The sequence below is a fragment of the Scleropages formosus genome, chromosome 21 (genome assembly GCF_900964775.1).
Source record: "Scleropages formosus chromosome 21, fSclFor1.1, whole genome shotgun sequence".
Lineage (NCBI taxonomy): Eukaryota > Metazoa > Chordata > Actinopteri > Osteoglossiformes > Osteoglossidae > Scleropages > Scleropages formosus.
Window position 1 is genome coordinate 11,878,770 of NC_041826.1, and position 16,904 is coordinate 11,895,673.

General features: G+C 43.6%; 1 protein-coding gene across 3 annotated transcripts in view; it reads right to left on the reverse strand.

Moving 5' to 3' along the window:
* skap1 (src kinase associated phosphoprotein 1) overlaps positions 1-16,904 on the reverse strand; it is a 95,353-nt gene that overhangs the window by 39,775 nt on the left and 38,674 nt on the right. The gene's annotated exons all lie outside the window — the stretch shown is intronic.

A 16,904-nucleotide genomic window follows, 5' to 3' on the forward strand; every position in this document is an offset into this window, starting at 1 on the left:
CTGGGGTAAAGTGGAATCTGGGGCAAATATAGCAAAGAAAGAATTATGGGAAATGGAGTTCTTTAAATACTATCAGACAGAGTCCATCTGAAAACAGACGGTAAAATACATACCTGTGTCAAGGCATGAACGCAGAAAGGTTCATACATCAAAGAGCAAAGAGGAACAAATGTATGTGACCTGATGCCGCTAACAGTGGGGTCTGTTGTCTCACAGTAACATGGATTGAGGCTACGCTGGAGATGGAGCACCAGGAGCACCAGGAGCACAAGGAGCACCAGGCCCTGGGAGTCTTTCAGAGTCTCTGGACAAACTGCTCCTGCCAGCAAGGTGTTTGGTGTCATTTAAGACAATGTGTAAAACTACACTCTTACACACACAGAAGGCATGAGAAGATCTCAGTGCAACCCTAACACTCAGTCTGAAAGTGTATAATTGTTATATGGATAAAATCCCTTCAGCTGCTCCACATTCTACCTTTAATTTAACAGAAACGATTGAGATTCACTGTACAGCGCTGTATTCTGCTTTCCCACATGCACCCTGTGTGGATGGTTTATACAGCACATGGTAAATCACAGGGTGAAGTGTGTGAACTCAGCACGTGTATGCAGATGGAGGTGGAGAACCTGAACAGGTTGGCGGGGTGGTGCTCCCCCACAGCCCGGTGGTCCAAGACACTTAGAGTCTTGAAGCTATTTATGAGAGACATCTTTGTTGGGGTTCATAAAACTGGATTGATTTCCAATCTTCTCTCGTGTTCCTCCATCAGTCGCCCTGAAAGCTCCATTAAATCTCCTTAAAACGGCTTAATTGGGGAACATTTAGCACACTTAAGCTGCACTCAGAAGACCAAGTGAAAATCTAAAGAGTAACAGCTGAAGGCCACAGATGGATATTGTTCTAAAAACGCTCTGAACGCAACATGTACAACTGATACCGATAACACCCATTCTTGCAACATATTTTAATATAATCTAAGCATTTCACATATATTCAACACTTTTCTCCAAAGTGACTCACAGCGTTGAGCTACTTACAGTTATCTACTCATTTACAAGGCTGAGTAATGTTACTGAAGCAATTCAGAGTAAGTAGTTTGCTCAAGGATACTATAGCTCAAAGTGGGATCCTTTGGATCTTTGGGATGCAAAGAAAAAGCTCTAACCACTACACTACCAACTCTACCAAAGAAAGGACAACTGCAGTGGTAATTCACTATGTGTGTGTGTACGTGTGAGCAAGAAAGAGAAACTCCTTGAGCACAGAGGGGTCAGGCTGTACATATGCCCAGTGAAAAGCACCGAGGTGCTAATCCCACCACTCTGCTTCATCGCGACAGCGGTGATCTTATCAATACCACTGAGCTGCCAGGCCGTTGTCTCATAAACCCACAATTTGTATTGAGTTTTATTTCATAGGCTCCCATTAGAGGCCCAGTCTGCCTGTCTCTATGTCTGACACACGCCACAAAGAGCCTTGGCTTCTGTGGTCTAACCTGTGGTTGAACCTCGACTGCCCGAGTCCCTCACGCTCCTCCCACCTGCCCTGAAGTGCTGCGCCACGGTGCGCTGGATTAATAACTGGGCCAGGAGGCTCCATGTCGCTCGATAGCGCAGATGCCCATGTGACACGGAGCGAGAAGCACAGTGCAGACCCCAGGGGGCCACAGGACCCAGCGTGGTGGTCATCCATAATGCTGTCTGTGGGGAGCTCGATAGTGCCAATTAACAAGAGTCCCGAAGCCTTGTCCGCCCTGGCCCCCACCACACAAGAAGTGCCTTCTCGTCCCCCCACCAGCTCCATTTACATATATTGACAAAGTTACTCCCAATGAGATGTGATGAATGTTTGCTAAGACTCAGTTCTTTTCCTAACTGGTGAAAGGTCGTTACTGTTACTTTTAACTCCTTTTTTCGTCTGTTCACCCATTCCTGACGTAGCGGAGCCCCATACAAGGCAATACTGCTTCACTGGCATATGAAAATATGCTCCTTTCTCATACTGCAGCCTCAGTATTCAGTACAAGGGCATTTATTTTTGTGGTAATGCAGTAATTTTTTTGTCCACAACAGGTATTTTTTCTCTGCCTATTGCCAGTTTTACTGTGAGACAGATGGACACAACGCTGCTTCTGCAACTAAACCACAGCATACACTTCCTGCTTCATACTTCCTGCTTCCTGTCACATTGACAGTGTCAGCCAATCACAGCGGTGATTATGGTAAACCTAACTCGCAACCAAAAAGCAGCTTCAATCGTTTACAAATACTTTAGAAATAAACTGTATAAAAATGTAAAACTTATTTCAATCATACAGTGTTTATAAAAAGAATACCTTTAGACCGGGGTGCGGTGGCGCAGTGGGTTGGACCACAGTCCTGCTGTCCGGTGGGTCTGGCGTTCGAGTCCCGCTTGGGGTGCCTTGCGACGGACTGGCGTCCCGTCCTGGGTGTGTCCCCTCCCCCTCCGGCCTTACGCCCTGTGTTGCCGGGTAGGCTCCGGTTCCCCCGTGACCCCGTATGGGACAAGCGGCTCTGAAAATGTGTGTGTGTGTGTACCTTTAGACCTGCTGATAATACTAACACGGCTAATAATCTACCCCTGTCGTGGTGTGCAAATTGCTGTCCAGTGGTGACACTGACAATGCAAAAGTAGTGTCATGCACAATGTCAGCTTTAGTAACTAATAAATTAATAAATAAGAACTCAATAACAAATATTACAAACCTGTTGGTGTTCATCGTCACCATTAAAAATGCCTTTTATTTTGGTTATATTTTAATTACAGGTGAAATATTTTTCTTCCTGTAAAGTGCTGTTTTTTCAGTAAGAAATAATGGTAATCCAACCCCCTAGCAGTGGGAGTTCACCTTACAGGGTCATATCATGTTAGGCAAGGGATGAGTGTTTTGTTGTTTTATTTAGCACTTGCTCAACTGCTCTACAATTACATTTATTCAAACACAACAGATACACAGGAACCGGAGCTCTCCAATCAGATTTAAATCTCTGATTTATGGACTCTGCCTTTTGCTGCCCAAAGATTAATAACATTAACAGTGCCAACAAAGACACCAATAACTCATGACGGCAGTAAATATAGATCAAGCTTTGTGCCGCGTTTAATGACTGAGTTGGCCGACCCAGATAAAATTTCTGCTGTAACGTCTGAGAAAACAAACGTCTGTTTTGAAGCTCTCTGGTCCATCCATAAATTGTGTCAGCTTCTTATAAAAAACCCCTCAAGTGGAAACATCTCCATTCTTCTACGGAGAGCCTAGCTCCCCTGTTCGGTGCTTAGTGGTGTGTTTAATTAGCAGGCTTCTTTTCTCCCCTGCAGCCATACCGCTGTAGAACGCCCTCTTGCCAGTTTCCAGTGGTAACGGGATTGCAGGCAACGCGGACTGGTTGTCTCCAGGGAAGACCGATCCGCTCTTCCACACAGACAGACACTAACAACAAAGATCACCTTGCAAGCGCTACAGGGAACCCACGGCTGGACTGCTGCCTCGATTCGGTGTCTGGCTCTCGTGTCCGAGGACAGAACACCAGGTTCGCTGTGTGTGGGTATAGCAGGTAAATTAATGAATACGAAATACACACGACATCCCAGAGGCTCACTGGCTCACATAGTGACATTCAACTAAAAAATCTTGTGGCAGCAGTAGGCAGTACTGACAATATTTATGTTCATTAATTTATCTGACACTTTTCTCCAAAGCTACTTACACTGATTTACCCATTCCTACAGCAGGGTAATCTTTACTGTAACAATTCAGGGTAAGTACCTTCCTCAAGGGTACTGCAGCAGAAGTGGGATTCAAACCCAGGTCCTTCAATTGCAAAGCAATGCCTCTAACCACTACACCCCCTGTTGTTCTTTATGAGCACCTTGTTTCATATGAATGCAAAACTAATTAAATTCAAGCAGAATAAAAAAAGAGGATGAGAAAATGCGTCATGTTGTGCTAACAGTGTGCGTATGCAAATAGCCAGGGCTCCAGGCGGAGCGTAAGTGTGAACTGCAATAACACTGCTCACCTGACCCACACGCAGCGGTAAATCTCACTGTTGTGATTCACCCACTTACTGTAATATTCCCAGTACGGTGCTATAAGTGCAACGGCTGCTCTTCCCATAAAAGAAGGCGATTTATGTTATTGTGACCTGAGGGAGTTAATGTATTCTCCTATTAAATTCCACTTTAATTGGGCTACGAGTCAATCATGGCCCCGGCTGAAGATGAATTAAGAAGAAAAGAGAAGGTGTGTGAGGAGCAGCACTGTGCTCCACCAACACACAACAGTATGCACAAGTTGTGAACCAAGTACACTATTCTGATGATGTGTGGTTGTGTCCAGGCCCAGGTTCCCCATACCCGGTACAGCAGTGGTGAGCGTTCTGATGATGTTGCACACCTGAGCGCGTCTTAACTTCACTGCACCTCCATCCAGCTCCAATAAATAAGTCATAAATCCAGATGTTATGAATAAGAAAATTATAAAGCACGAAAGATTTGCCAGATTCGTCTCTGGTTACAGTCAAAGGATCCGAACCCCAATACCTCCAGGACCTGATCGCTCCCTGGAGCCCAGCAAGAGCGTTGTGGTCCTCCACCCTTGGCGGTCCTGATCACAAGGGTCCAAAATCACTGGTGGTGGTGGAGTGAGTTCAATGTGTCCCTTAGAGCTGCTGAATCCCTCCCAGCATTCTAAAAGGCTCTTAAACCATCTCTTTCAGAGGCACTTCTCTCTTGACTTCTTGACTGCTCCAAGACCACCTGTCATGACCTCCTCTCTATTACCCATCAATTCTATATGCTGCTACTGGTGTAATATGCACCATCTTTAATGGTAGCACTGGACACACTGACTGTGCTGTGACAGTTCTGTGCCTGTGTCTAAAGCTCTTCATCTGTTATTGATCCACTTCTGTTAACCCTGAGCTCTACGTGGCTGTATGGAGAAAAGCTAAAATGATTCTGATTATACCAGATAATTTGCCTTTAATTACCCTGCAGTAAAGAAATCTGTAAAAACATGAACTTTGGATGAAAGTTTACGGTAGATTTCAAGAAACATGAATATAAATATCAAGCAAAAGTGCCCCTCGAGGGTATGTGTGTTCCTACTGTGTGTGAGAGGGAGGGGGAAGAGGGTGAATGCAGAAAACGAGTGCTGAACATTTAGGCTTGGAGCCGACGCTCGATATATATGCAATATTGTTGTGTAACTCGAACATAAGTGGCGTCGGGGCCACAGAGGATGATGGCGGCGTCTGGCGGCGTCACATCAGCTCTGTCCATAAAAACAGGGTAAATCCTCTCTGTGTCGTACGATTGATTTAAGGAAGCCCTCGAGACACACTCCGGCCCATTTTCATCAGCGTCGAAAAATCAATGGTAAGTGGATTTATATTTTGCTCTAAACCATATTTCACAGCGTTCTGCTAATTCCTACACGTTGTTGTTACCATCATTACACTTGTTTCCATCATTAGTGTTATTGCCACTGTTGTTACAAATGACATCTTCCCCCTTTATTAGTACAGTCTGTGGTCGGGCACTGGGGGTGGGGGGCTGCACTGCCCGGAAAGCACTGTGTTTGTCCACATCTCGACTGTAGAGCTGCACACCAGCTCAGGATGGCCAGAAGAGCTCAGGCACCACAGCCGCATAGTTTTATTGAGCATCCATGACCAGCAAGGCTAGAACCGACCCGACAAAGGGCCTCTCAAACTCACATGCAGCCAGAGTCCCGGATCAAACGATGCACAGTAAAGTGCCCTTTGCTGGAAGCAGAAATTGCGCTGCTATGCCACATTGTGCTGTACCAACTCAATGCCCACTTACACCGCGGTGGTGGGGCAGCCATTCAGACCCCCGCAGGTTCATTTCTGCTCCATCTCCGTCCCTTGGGAGCTTTTTTGTTTTCCTCTCCTCAGCTACCGCTTTTCTTCCTGGTCTACTGATGGCACAGCTTTATCTTGGTCTTTTGGTTTAATAAAGAGTGTTTTATAGAAATAATGGAAGTGAATTGGATTACACACATGCAGGAAAAGAAAACAAAAGAGTCCAGCAGGAGCTGATCATGCCAGTAAACTGGAAAGTTTCCCACAGACGTCAGTTACATCAACATCTGTTAATTCTCAGACGCTTTTCTCCAAAGTGACATACAGTGATTACTACCTAGTGTGTAACTGGCACCTTTATTCAAGGTGACTTACAGTTTTGGATAGACTACAGTGCAGTATCTACAGTTACTGACACATTTGTACAGCAGCGCAACACACACAGCACGTACACACTCAAGGCAACAAGGCAGCAGTGACACACAGTGTGCAGTGGACGCTGAGCTCCTTGGCTCTTCTCTCGGCTGTCATGACAGCTCCTGCATCTCCACACTCGTCACGCGTGACCTCCACATGAACCCTGCCTGCGAGGTGAAACAGAAGGCAGCTCGGGCCCCCAGGGGCCACGGTGGGGGGAGACGCAGGGGGGGCGGCTCTTCATTAGCAAAATAAAATATGCTCAGCAAACTCCCCGCCCTCTGTTTGCACACGATCCTGACTACGTGAACACACGGGCAGTGTGCAGCCCAAAGGCAACGTCTGTAGGTGGCGCTGTACGATAGAGCGTGGAGAACAATAAACCCTTGAGCTGAGTGCTGAAAAGGGTAAAATGCACCATTTACCCCCCAGCTGAGAGGCTCCATACAATAGCACCATTAGTGGTAAAGTACATTTACCCAACACAGCGACGGATCCTCATTTGCCTACAAGGTCGTTAGCTGTAAGGCTCCATAACCCTGACAATATGACAATATTTCATAATGCATCACGTGTACTGGGGTACAGGCCTTGTTGTTGTAAACTAAATATACCACACATCGTACCTCAATAATAATGTGGTGAAAATATTAGATTACTGCAGAAAAGCAGTTAAACTGTTCCAGTGCAATAGGGGAGAGAGCGGAATTGCGATCTGAGTGCGAAGATAAGTATATTGGATTTAAGATCACGTGGACACATGGACATTTGGCAGATGTGAGAAGGAACAAAGACACAGCCTGACAGCGATGTCCTTCATGGACATGTGCTCGGCATCTCGTCTCCTCCCGACACCGAGCGCAACATGGCTTTTGGTGCCATGTGTTCATCACTTATAACCAGAACATTTGGCAAACAATCTCAAACAGGGACTGTTTCCTACAGCAAAATAATTTTTTATTCACAGTGAAACACCACTGATCCAGTGTTTGCTGGTTTTCACAGTTGCATTCCGGTTGACGCCACACACTCTTTCTGTTCTTGCTGAGATCAACGGCAAACATTCCCATTCTGGATATTTACAGCTCCCATTCATAAAGACACACTGCATATACAGATGTACGACCTTGAGCTTCTAGGTGTGTATTGTTTGTGTACTGTGTATTGGCTGTGCTGTGCCAGTGTGTGTGTGTGTGTCTGTGGGGTCCGTGGGTGGCCTGGCATTCTTCGTAAGCAGGAAGAGCGTTGGCTGCGCTCGGTGCTTTTGATCACAGCCCTGGAGGCGAATTTACGGTGTGTCATTGTGAGGCAGCCCAAGAGGAGGGTCCCAGTGGAGTGCCGCCAGCAGTGAGCGCAGCTCCGTAAATCTAGACGCCCCGTTCACATGCTTTACTGCAAATACAATAACTCTCCGGTAGCAGGAGGTGGAGCCAAAGGCTTAGGAGCTGCTTTGGAGCTGTGTGCCGGAAGTAACACACAAGGGTGCGAGGGCAGTGCTGCACTGTGGTCACGTTCTCTAATTTTAGTGTGCTGCTGGTCGCACTTTGACCGGAAATTAACAGAACAAGACACCAGATATGGAAGTGGTTCTTTCCTAAATTCAAATATGGGTATTTCTTTATTCCTCACTGTGTGCTGCTGCAAACTAGTGCAGTTTCCCTCTGGGGATTTCGAAAGTTTCCATCCATCGGTCTGTACATCAGGACACAAATCTGCAGATCCAAACTGTGACTGGCTGCACGCGAAATCCAGTGAACCTGCTCTCGAACCCAAGGGGAGGCCCACGGTGACCCTGTAACAACCTCTTCTCATCGCACATCCACACATTCGTCTCGCACAGGCCGAGTAGCAGGTCTGTCGAGTTGTGATGGCCTTTCTGGAACTTTCTGTGTGTGTGTGTGTGCGTGTGTGAGGAGCCCTCCTGCAAAACCCGATCTTATTGAACATAACACACTGCGTTCAGCTAATTACACTGCAATACTGCGAATGTGATCCACGCCGCGGGGGCAAAGCGCGGCCCAGAGCACCAGGGGTGGGACACCTTCCCAGGCTCTGCTGTGGCACCGCTGGGGAGACCAACACTGCCGCTGTTCTCACTGAAACAGATGTTTCGCACCCTGGTTTCACTGCTGCTCCTGCTGCACCTCTGTGCCAAAGGCCGTTAATTCCTCCTGTTTGCCACGTTTTACATCTTGACGGCATTCACACATTAGTGGGGCACAGACGCCTTTTACAGCTGCTTTTAAAACACAGAGTTAACTTGTTTATAAGTGAATGTGTAGAATAAATAAAGTAAAAGAGAGAGCGCACGGGAACGAGCGCGCAAACTCGGGACCAAAAGTAAGAGAGGCGCGTGCGGGCGGGCGGGGGGATAAAGGACCGTAACTCAGAGTGTCCCGAACAAAGAAATCACAGATGTTGACCTTTCCACCGTTTACAGTTAATTAAAACAAACCCGCTCTTGCTATGGTGCGAATATATCAAAGCGCACGAGATTAGCGCCACGTTTTATGTATCTATTCGGCGCTTCGCGCGTGCGGCTGTCAGCGCCGTCATAAAAGCGCGATGAAAAATATGACGGAGCGCGCGCTCTCTTGTGCGTGTGTGTGTGTGTGTGTGTGTGTGTGTGTGTGTGGAGGGACGCGCAGGAAACAGACTCCCGATTTTCGCACTTTGCGGGCAAGAAGAAGAAAGTCCATAAATAATCGTCAATATTCGTTAATACGTGCAGTTTCCGTTTGGAGACGGACGCTAAAAAATGTATGAACGCTGAACGTCCTGCTGCAGAAAGAAGCTGTTTTCGGAACATGTCCTGCTTCACTTGGGGACATTTGACGCTTTTATGATTCTGATAATACTGTGCATGAAAAATTCATGATAGATGTAAAGACAAAATATTTACAGCTTAAAGTAAAGTGGGGAAAAGAGTAAAACAGGCCTGTTCCTCAGCAGAGGACCGAGGATGTGACAAGTACACTTTTTATACTCTATATATCTGTCTCTATATCTGTCTATACTTTATACATTTGTCTATACTGTCTATATCACTCTATACTTTCTATATCTTTGTATATTTATCTACACTGTCTGTAGTCTATATCTGTCCATACTTTCTATATCTGTATATATTTGTCTATACTGTGTATATCTGTCTATACTTTCGATATTTGTCCATACTGTCTACAATGTGTTGTGTACCAGTAATGCAATGCGAGATGTATCAGGTGAACAGAAAATTTATCCTACAGTTTGATTATTGTGATGCACAATTACTGCATTAAAAGAGTAAATATAGCAAAAAAAAAAAAGATCCTTTTTTGGGAGTCCAGGAAGTTAATCTCAGTGAACACAATACTGCACATAATGCAATGCATTAATCTCCTGAAATGCTGAGCAATCTGGCTAGAATTACAATTCTGTAAAAATAAATGAATGATTCCACAACTACTCTAGACAGGCCCATCCTGAGAAAGACGATTCTCGGGACAATTCAGTGTGAAAGTATGGACATGAAATGAAATGTTGCATGAATATGTACATTTAAAATGAAAGAATGAATTTGAAATATTTATCGGACACTAAAAATGCAGCTACTTCAGCTAAACGTTAACACTGAAATATAAAAGCTGTCACAGTTACTGAAGTTTAAAGGAAACTTTAAGCAAAATTCGAAATTCAAATTGTAGAAAACGTAAAGCGAAGTACAAAGTGGACTCAAAAAGCGAATAACTGCTTCTGTTAAAGAGAAGGAAGTGAAAAGAAAAAGTACAAGAGTGAAAAATAAGTGCAAAGCTCTCGACTGACTGTACGTGTCCATGACACCGGAACATGCGGTCAGTTCAAAGCGAACACTTAAGTTTCCAGCACTTTCCAGCAGCAGTGAGAGTGACATGTGGCCCGAGCGCAACTGAGTGTCCCACGGGGTGTGGGGTTGGCTTGGGGTGGGGGGGTGGTGGTCACTGTGTTTCCACAGGGAGTGAAAGGGTTAGTGACACACACTCCCGCCACACTGTCCAGCTGAACCCCCCCAACAGCGCAACTCTCAGTGTAATTGCTCCAAGCACCGCTTTCGCATGATATAAAACACTTTTATACATTTTACCGTTTAAAATGACATCTGAGTCATGTGAAACTAATCATAACTTAGAGTTACTTGTTACAAAGACTTACAAATAATAGCTTCACAGTAAAATATTCAAAATATTCACTTTACTGAAATAAAATTATTAATCAGAATAAAAGCACTGGGAATGAAATTAAATTTCACAATCGGTAATTATGCACAAGCTTCGTTTTTAGAAACTTACTTTTACATTACCCATCATCCCCTTTTTAAACATCGCTTTATATAATAACAATAATAATAATAATAATAATAATAATAACAAGTACTGAAAATTATAGTATAACCTTTTGACTATTCCTGATAGTGTGAACGAAAAAATGACACATTATTCTTTTTTGATTATTTATATTTTTCATTTTAAATGCTCTATTTATATCTATGTATAATTTTAACTTTACGGTCTCAGCCAAAGCTTGAAAAGTGCAAAATATACGTTTTATTGCACAAACTCTTTATGTGGAAACAACGTAAAAGACTAAAAAAATTATTTTAAATCATCTGGACTGTAAAGCAAATCAGAAGGAATACATGACTGGGACATAGCAACTGGACAGTATTGTGTAGCTAATGAAATATTTCACCAGTTTCAGCAACATTTTTATGAAGACACCAATTCAATTTAATATTTACAATTTTTCTTTTTCAGAAAACAAAATTAATCTTTGTAACTGACTGATTTATTATTGTTGTTGTTATTAATAATAATAATAATAATAATAATAAAATTATGTCATAAAAACTTGAAAACAAGAGATCTGGATAATGTAATACATTCTACTGTGGACCTTCTTTTATAATTTAGCCTTCAGAAAATCTGTAATTCCACGTTTTTAACAATTTCCCTTTACTCCTATTTTAAATCGAATGTGTAATTTACAACAATATCAATCATCTTCGTGTAAAAAAAATAAAATGCAATAATAAGCGAAAAAGCGTTGGCAATAGTATTCAAACGCTTAAAAAATTAATACGTTGCTTCTACTTCTGATGTACACTCGGTATTTTTGGTACATCACGTTAAAATGCATTTTTATATGTCTTGAATTTTTCCAGTTGTTCCAATGCCGGTAATATGCATTAGCTGAAAAGAATCTTGAGTCTGGTATATGAACAACAACAACAACAATAATAATAATAATAATAATAATAATAATAATAATAATAATAATAATCTAAGTCTAACAACTTGGTGGCGCTAGAGACACATCCTTCTAATTTTCACGTCTTCGTGCGCATATCCAGCAGCATCCATCTTCAAAAAGAGGCAATATTCCGTTACTCCAGGTGATATTTCCAAGGGAGGAGCTCCTTTCTCACCTGTATATTCAGCAGCAGCGCTTCTCACTGTTTCTGCACTATGTGTTCACAAATATGTTCCCATTCAATACCCATTTCGTGTTTTTCTACGATGAAGAGTAGTTAGTTTGGAGAAAAAAAATCGGTGAACCAGTTAATACAAAGTATTATTATTATTATTATTATTATTATTATTATTATTATCATTATTATTATTATTATTAAAAGAAGCGCGCTTGACTGAAGGACTGAACACACAACAGTTCATTTCCACGGAGGATCTTCTGTGGCACCTGCGCGAAAACGAACTTTTTGCCAGAATCGTAAATCGCTACAGCAGAACAAAGAAGAGAAGAAACTTGGACTGCGACTTTCGACACTTCTTAAGTTTAATTTCACAATTTTACCGAGGTGTGTATATGGGCCCCTGAGGCAAACAATATTCTAAATGGAAGGAACGTACGCGCGAACACACACACACACACACACACACACACACACACACACACACACACACACACACACACACACACACACACTAGAGAGTACCTGTTGCCCTAATTTATTTTTTAGGTCTATCCATCCATCGCCCATAAGTCCCGAGCCGTGTCGCGACGACCCTTACGGAAACACGGTTTAAATTAAAATTATAAAGATGAATGAAATGCAAAAATGATATATAATATGTATAAGGCACAAAGTAAGCGGCATTTCGTTTGCGGTCTTTTCCATTAACTGCTCTTCTCTGCATCGAAATCGGAGTCTTGGGGGGGTTGATTCCGAATGGGATTCGTTACTGGGTGTGGACAGCTGGTGGCGCTATAGCGGATTCCCTATTAACTTAACTGTTTCATTAAACAGTATTTGCAAAAGACTGTGAAAAAAACATCCATTTCGGATGTATTTTTAAAGCTGATGCCTATTTTTTAAAGGCAACCAAATCAGTAATTTGACAGGCCTCTAATGAAAATTCATAATGACACTTTTATTAAATACTTGTAAGTACTTAATTAAAAAATAACTTTCAAGACACAAGCTTTTTGTAAAGTATTTATGTTTCATCAGAATTGTTAGCAGGGCTGGAAGCGATGCTTCCAAAGCGGCCTGTTGCCCGGGAACAGGGACAAGTGTCCCCAGTTTCCGCGACTGTCAGGTCAAGTTAAGGGTGAATACAGCGCAACGCAGTCCAAAGTTCATCAGAACACATCACGGGCTTCTTGAACATATTCTTGATGGTACAAACACATTAATTTTCCATTCAAATAAAAAACTGCCCAAAAATTAATTTCACATTGAATCAATTCCGTTACCCAGCTGTATAAATGGGTAAATAATTGTAAGCACCTCAACGTTGTACATCGCTTTGGAGAAAAGTGTCAGCTAAATGAATAGATGGCACTGTATTTCAGTCCATTATATTTTTCCTTCTGCATCCCTGTAATGTTGAAGTCTCAAGGAGGGCAATATTGTAAAGTTAGAAAATTTATGATGCTGTATTAGTAAAAAATGTCATTTTGCGAACTAATGTTATCACCATGCTAAAATAAAAAGGACAAATGCTGTTTTTCCTGCTGCTGCTGCTTTTACTGTTGTTAATAAGCAAACTGGTGTGAAAAGACACCAGGTACAAGAGAGCAAAGTGGATTTTTCAACTCCAATGGAACCTCTTTGTCTGCATTTTATTCTGCATAATAAGTCAAATCCGCAGCGCACCGTGAATTCTGGAATTCTCATACCAGATGAAAGAGGATTTCAGCAGCACCATATTTTTTTGTTTTTCTTCCCACATACAGTATATTTCTACCTTCTCCCCTATACTGGAACAACAAAATATAATCTCTGTGTTACAATTGCCATTTATTTAATCATTTCACATTTTAAAATCACTGCTTAACAGCCAACGATGACAACGTGCAACAAAGGGCATATAGAAAAACTAGGAGTCTAAATCCAGCATAGAATCTGACATCCTTGTCAGATCATTTCAGTAATAAGTCGCCTTTCAGTGTTTACAGTACAGGTGGATGTACAGTACAAGCTCGATATCTGCATTTTATTGTCTGTGTGGAAATAAGTGCCCTCTGTTTGGTGGAAGAAGCACCTGCCTGCTTTTGGAGTGACAAAAACAGGAAATGAAGATGAGCTGTGCAGATCTGGTATTATTAATATTCTGTGTGGAAAAGACGGCTCCTCCTCTTATTCCTTCTTTGACGGGACGATGACCTGTGAGCGACCCGTAATACTGAGGGTCTCTGAGGAACCTGTGTAGTAAAGAAACTGCATCCCGCAGTATTTACACTTTTACACTGTACATTAATATTTACACAATATTTACACTGCAGAACAACAACACATTTCCATACATCACCTGTACATTTACATTTATTCGGACGCTTTTCTCCAAAACAGATGTTCCTGCTTGTGCAAAATACAAAAAGTAGCTGCATATAGAATTCCTAGGGAGGAGTACATGTGTTTGACAGACAATATAGCGCTATTTTATACACTGTACTCCGTACACTGTGAGGAGGAAGAGGAGGAGGACGATGACAGGACTCCCCTCCCTTTCTCTCTTTCACACACGAACGGTACAGAAACGGACGGCCGCATTTACGCAGCCGTGTCCTTTCCCCCAATATTAATATTTCCTTTCACAGAAGAAGCTTCCTGCTGATTGCAAAACAGGGTGCAGCTCATCTGGTCCAACACCCCCACTGAAGAGCAGGATTGAGGCAAGAAGAAGGAACAGATCGGAACGATGGGCTCCGGGTCCCGCACACACTGCGCCGCTTTGGCAGAGATACACCTTTTCTGCATAACGGAGGTACAGCAACGTCCGTGAGCTAACCATGACCATAACGGTAAGCGTAACTGTAATGCTAACCGTAATCCTAACCAGAACCGTAACCACAACTCTAAGGGCCTCAGGAATCCGTGAGATGACAAGACAGACCTCAAACCGGGTACCTGGGGAGACGGGCAGCAGGTGGCGCACTGGTCAGAGGGCTCAGGCCAAAAGTTCAAATCCCACCTCCTGCTATAAAACCCTTAGCAAAGTACAGTACTTCCTCTGAACTGATAGAGTCAAAAAACTGCCAGATGCACAACTGGGTAAATCATAGTAAGTCCCTTTGGAGAGAAGTGTCAGCTCAGTGAAAAAATGCAACTGTGTTCATTGTAACGGCACAGAGCAGCTCCACGTATTTCATTACTGTCCGTGTGCTTTAATTTCGACAAGCAGCAGGTCAAAGGTCATCTCCACACCGAGAACTGCAACGTTTGCACTCGTTTGGAGGCCGCGTTGCTGGACAGGGATGACAAGGAAGCGTGTAGGAAATATGGGAAATATGTAAGGCATGTGATAAGACATGTCGTGCTTCTCTGCCAGCAGGAATGATTTGTGGATGCGCCTCATGTTGGCCTGAGGGGTTCAGGGGTCAGAGGTCGCACTCATTACTTATTTATTTTTGGAAAAAAAAGAGAAGAGCCAGATTATAGAGGCTTTAGTGTGCAGGAAGACAAAGTGGAACTGTTGCCTCAGTAGAGATGTCCGCTCTCCTGTTCTGGGCACTTTCTGCAGGAACGGCGTGCGCCCGTTAGCCTCGCTGGGAGGTGTCGCTGGGCTTCCGCAGGACCGCGGTTGAACCGGAGGCAACAGCGAGGACAGAGCGCCGAGCATCCTGCACACATCCTGCCGCCGCAGTTGCTAAGGAGCACAAAGAACGCGCGCTTTCTCTGTCCTCGCCCTCTAAAAATAGCCCGTGGCGACCGGGGTTGGCCTTTATTAAGGCGGGTCAGTGTGCAGGGGCGCGTCCCGAGATAAGGGCTGGATTCGACCGCTGCGTGACCCCTGGGCGTCCGCTCAGCTCCTCCATCTGCCTTCCTCCGCACCGCACTGATCGACACACGGATTAAGAGGAGCTGGGGGTGCGCCTTTCCCAGCGCATTCCTCTCCCGATCGCCCTCCCCTCCCACACAGAGCCCCTCGCACCCGGGACCACCCTTGCACCAGCTCTGACCCTGTGGTACAGAAAAGGGACCACGTCACTTAGCAATGGGCAGAAGGACACCAACACACGCAGCGGGTGAGAATACATGCACAACAGCGGCTGGTTACATGGCTATAGTGGGGCCGCAATCAGTTCGCTCACTTCGAATGATGCCTTCAGTGCACTTTTCATGATTTATTTTGGAAAAAAACACGTGTACTTAGTAAGCAGTAACACAAGTCGTACACCTTGCACCACCTCACTTCACCCTGCCCCCTCTTGGCTATTAATATGCTTACTTAATTACCTACTAATTTATGTACTCATCTCTGATTCATCACTGTATGTATTATGTACAAAATGTTGTGTATTGTATATGGCTGCAGTTTCACTCTGGGATTAATAAAGTTTCATTCATTCATTCATTCATTCATTCATTCATTCATTCATTCCTTCCTTCATGGGGGTCAAAAGTTATCTAGGGGCTATATCGGCTCAGTGTGGTTCACCATCCCCACGCAGAACAGAATTCTGTAAACGCAGCAGCCGATTTACTGAAGAAAATACATGATGAAATGATGAAAAACATTTCTTAGAAGACAGCATACATTTTGGTAATACCGTTAATAACCTTTCAAATATTACATAGTAACAATCATATTTGTCCTTTGAACAGTGCAGCCTGTTCTATTTTCTTGTGGTCAGCAAGGCCCAACTGGACGTGACTCTCCCTCTGGCGCCTGTGTCCTTTACATGGATCTGCTGTATTGACCACATATGTTTTTCCAACTGGATTTATGGGCCAAGACTGAAAGGCAGACTTGTGGAGTTTTCCATCGGATTTATTTGTGTGGAAGAAAAATTCCATGGATAGATAGTGCAATAAAACCAGAAAGTTACGACTGTTCTACCAAACATTTAATATGGAACAGATGAGAGATGTGACTGTGACTTAAGGCCTGTGGTCAATGCCAGTCAATATTCTTCATACGAGTCTGAAGAGAACATGAGCATTAGACACCTGGTTCACACTGAACACCTGATTCCTACAAAACACCCAATAACATCTGCGTGTTACACACACAAAGTAAAAGACTCCATCCATCCATCCATCCATCCATCCATCCTTCCATCCATCCATCCATTTCCCGGTAACTAATTGTCCAGGGCAGGGTCATGGTGGTCTGGAACTTATCTCAGCAGCTTGGGGCATGAGGTAACGTA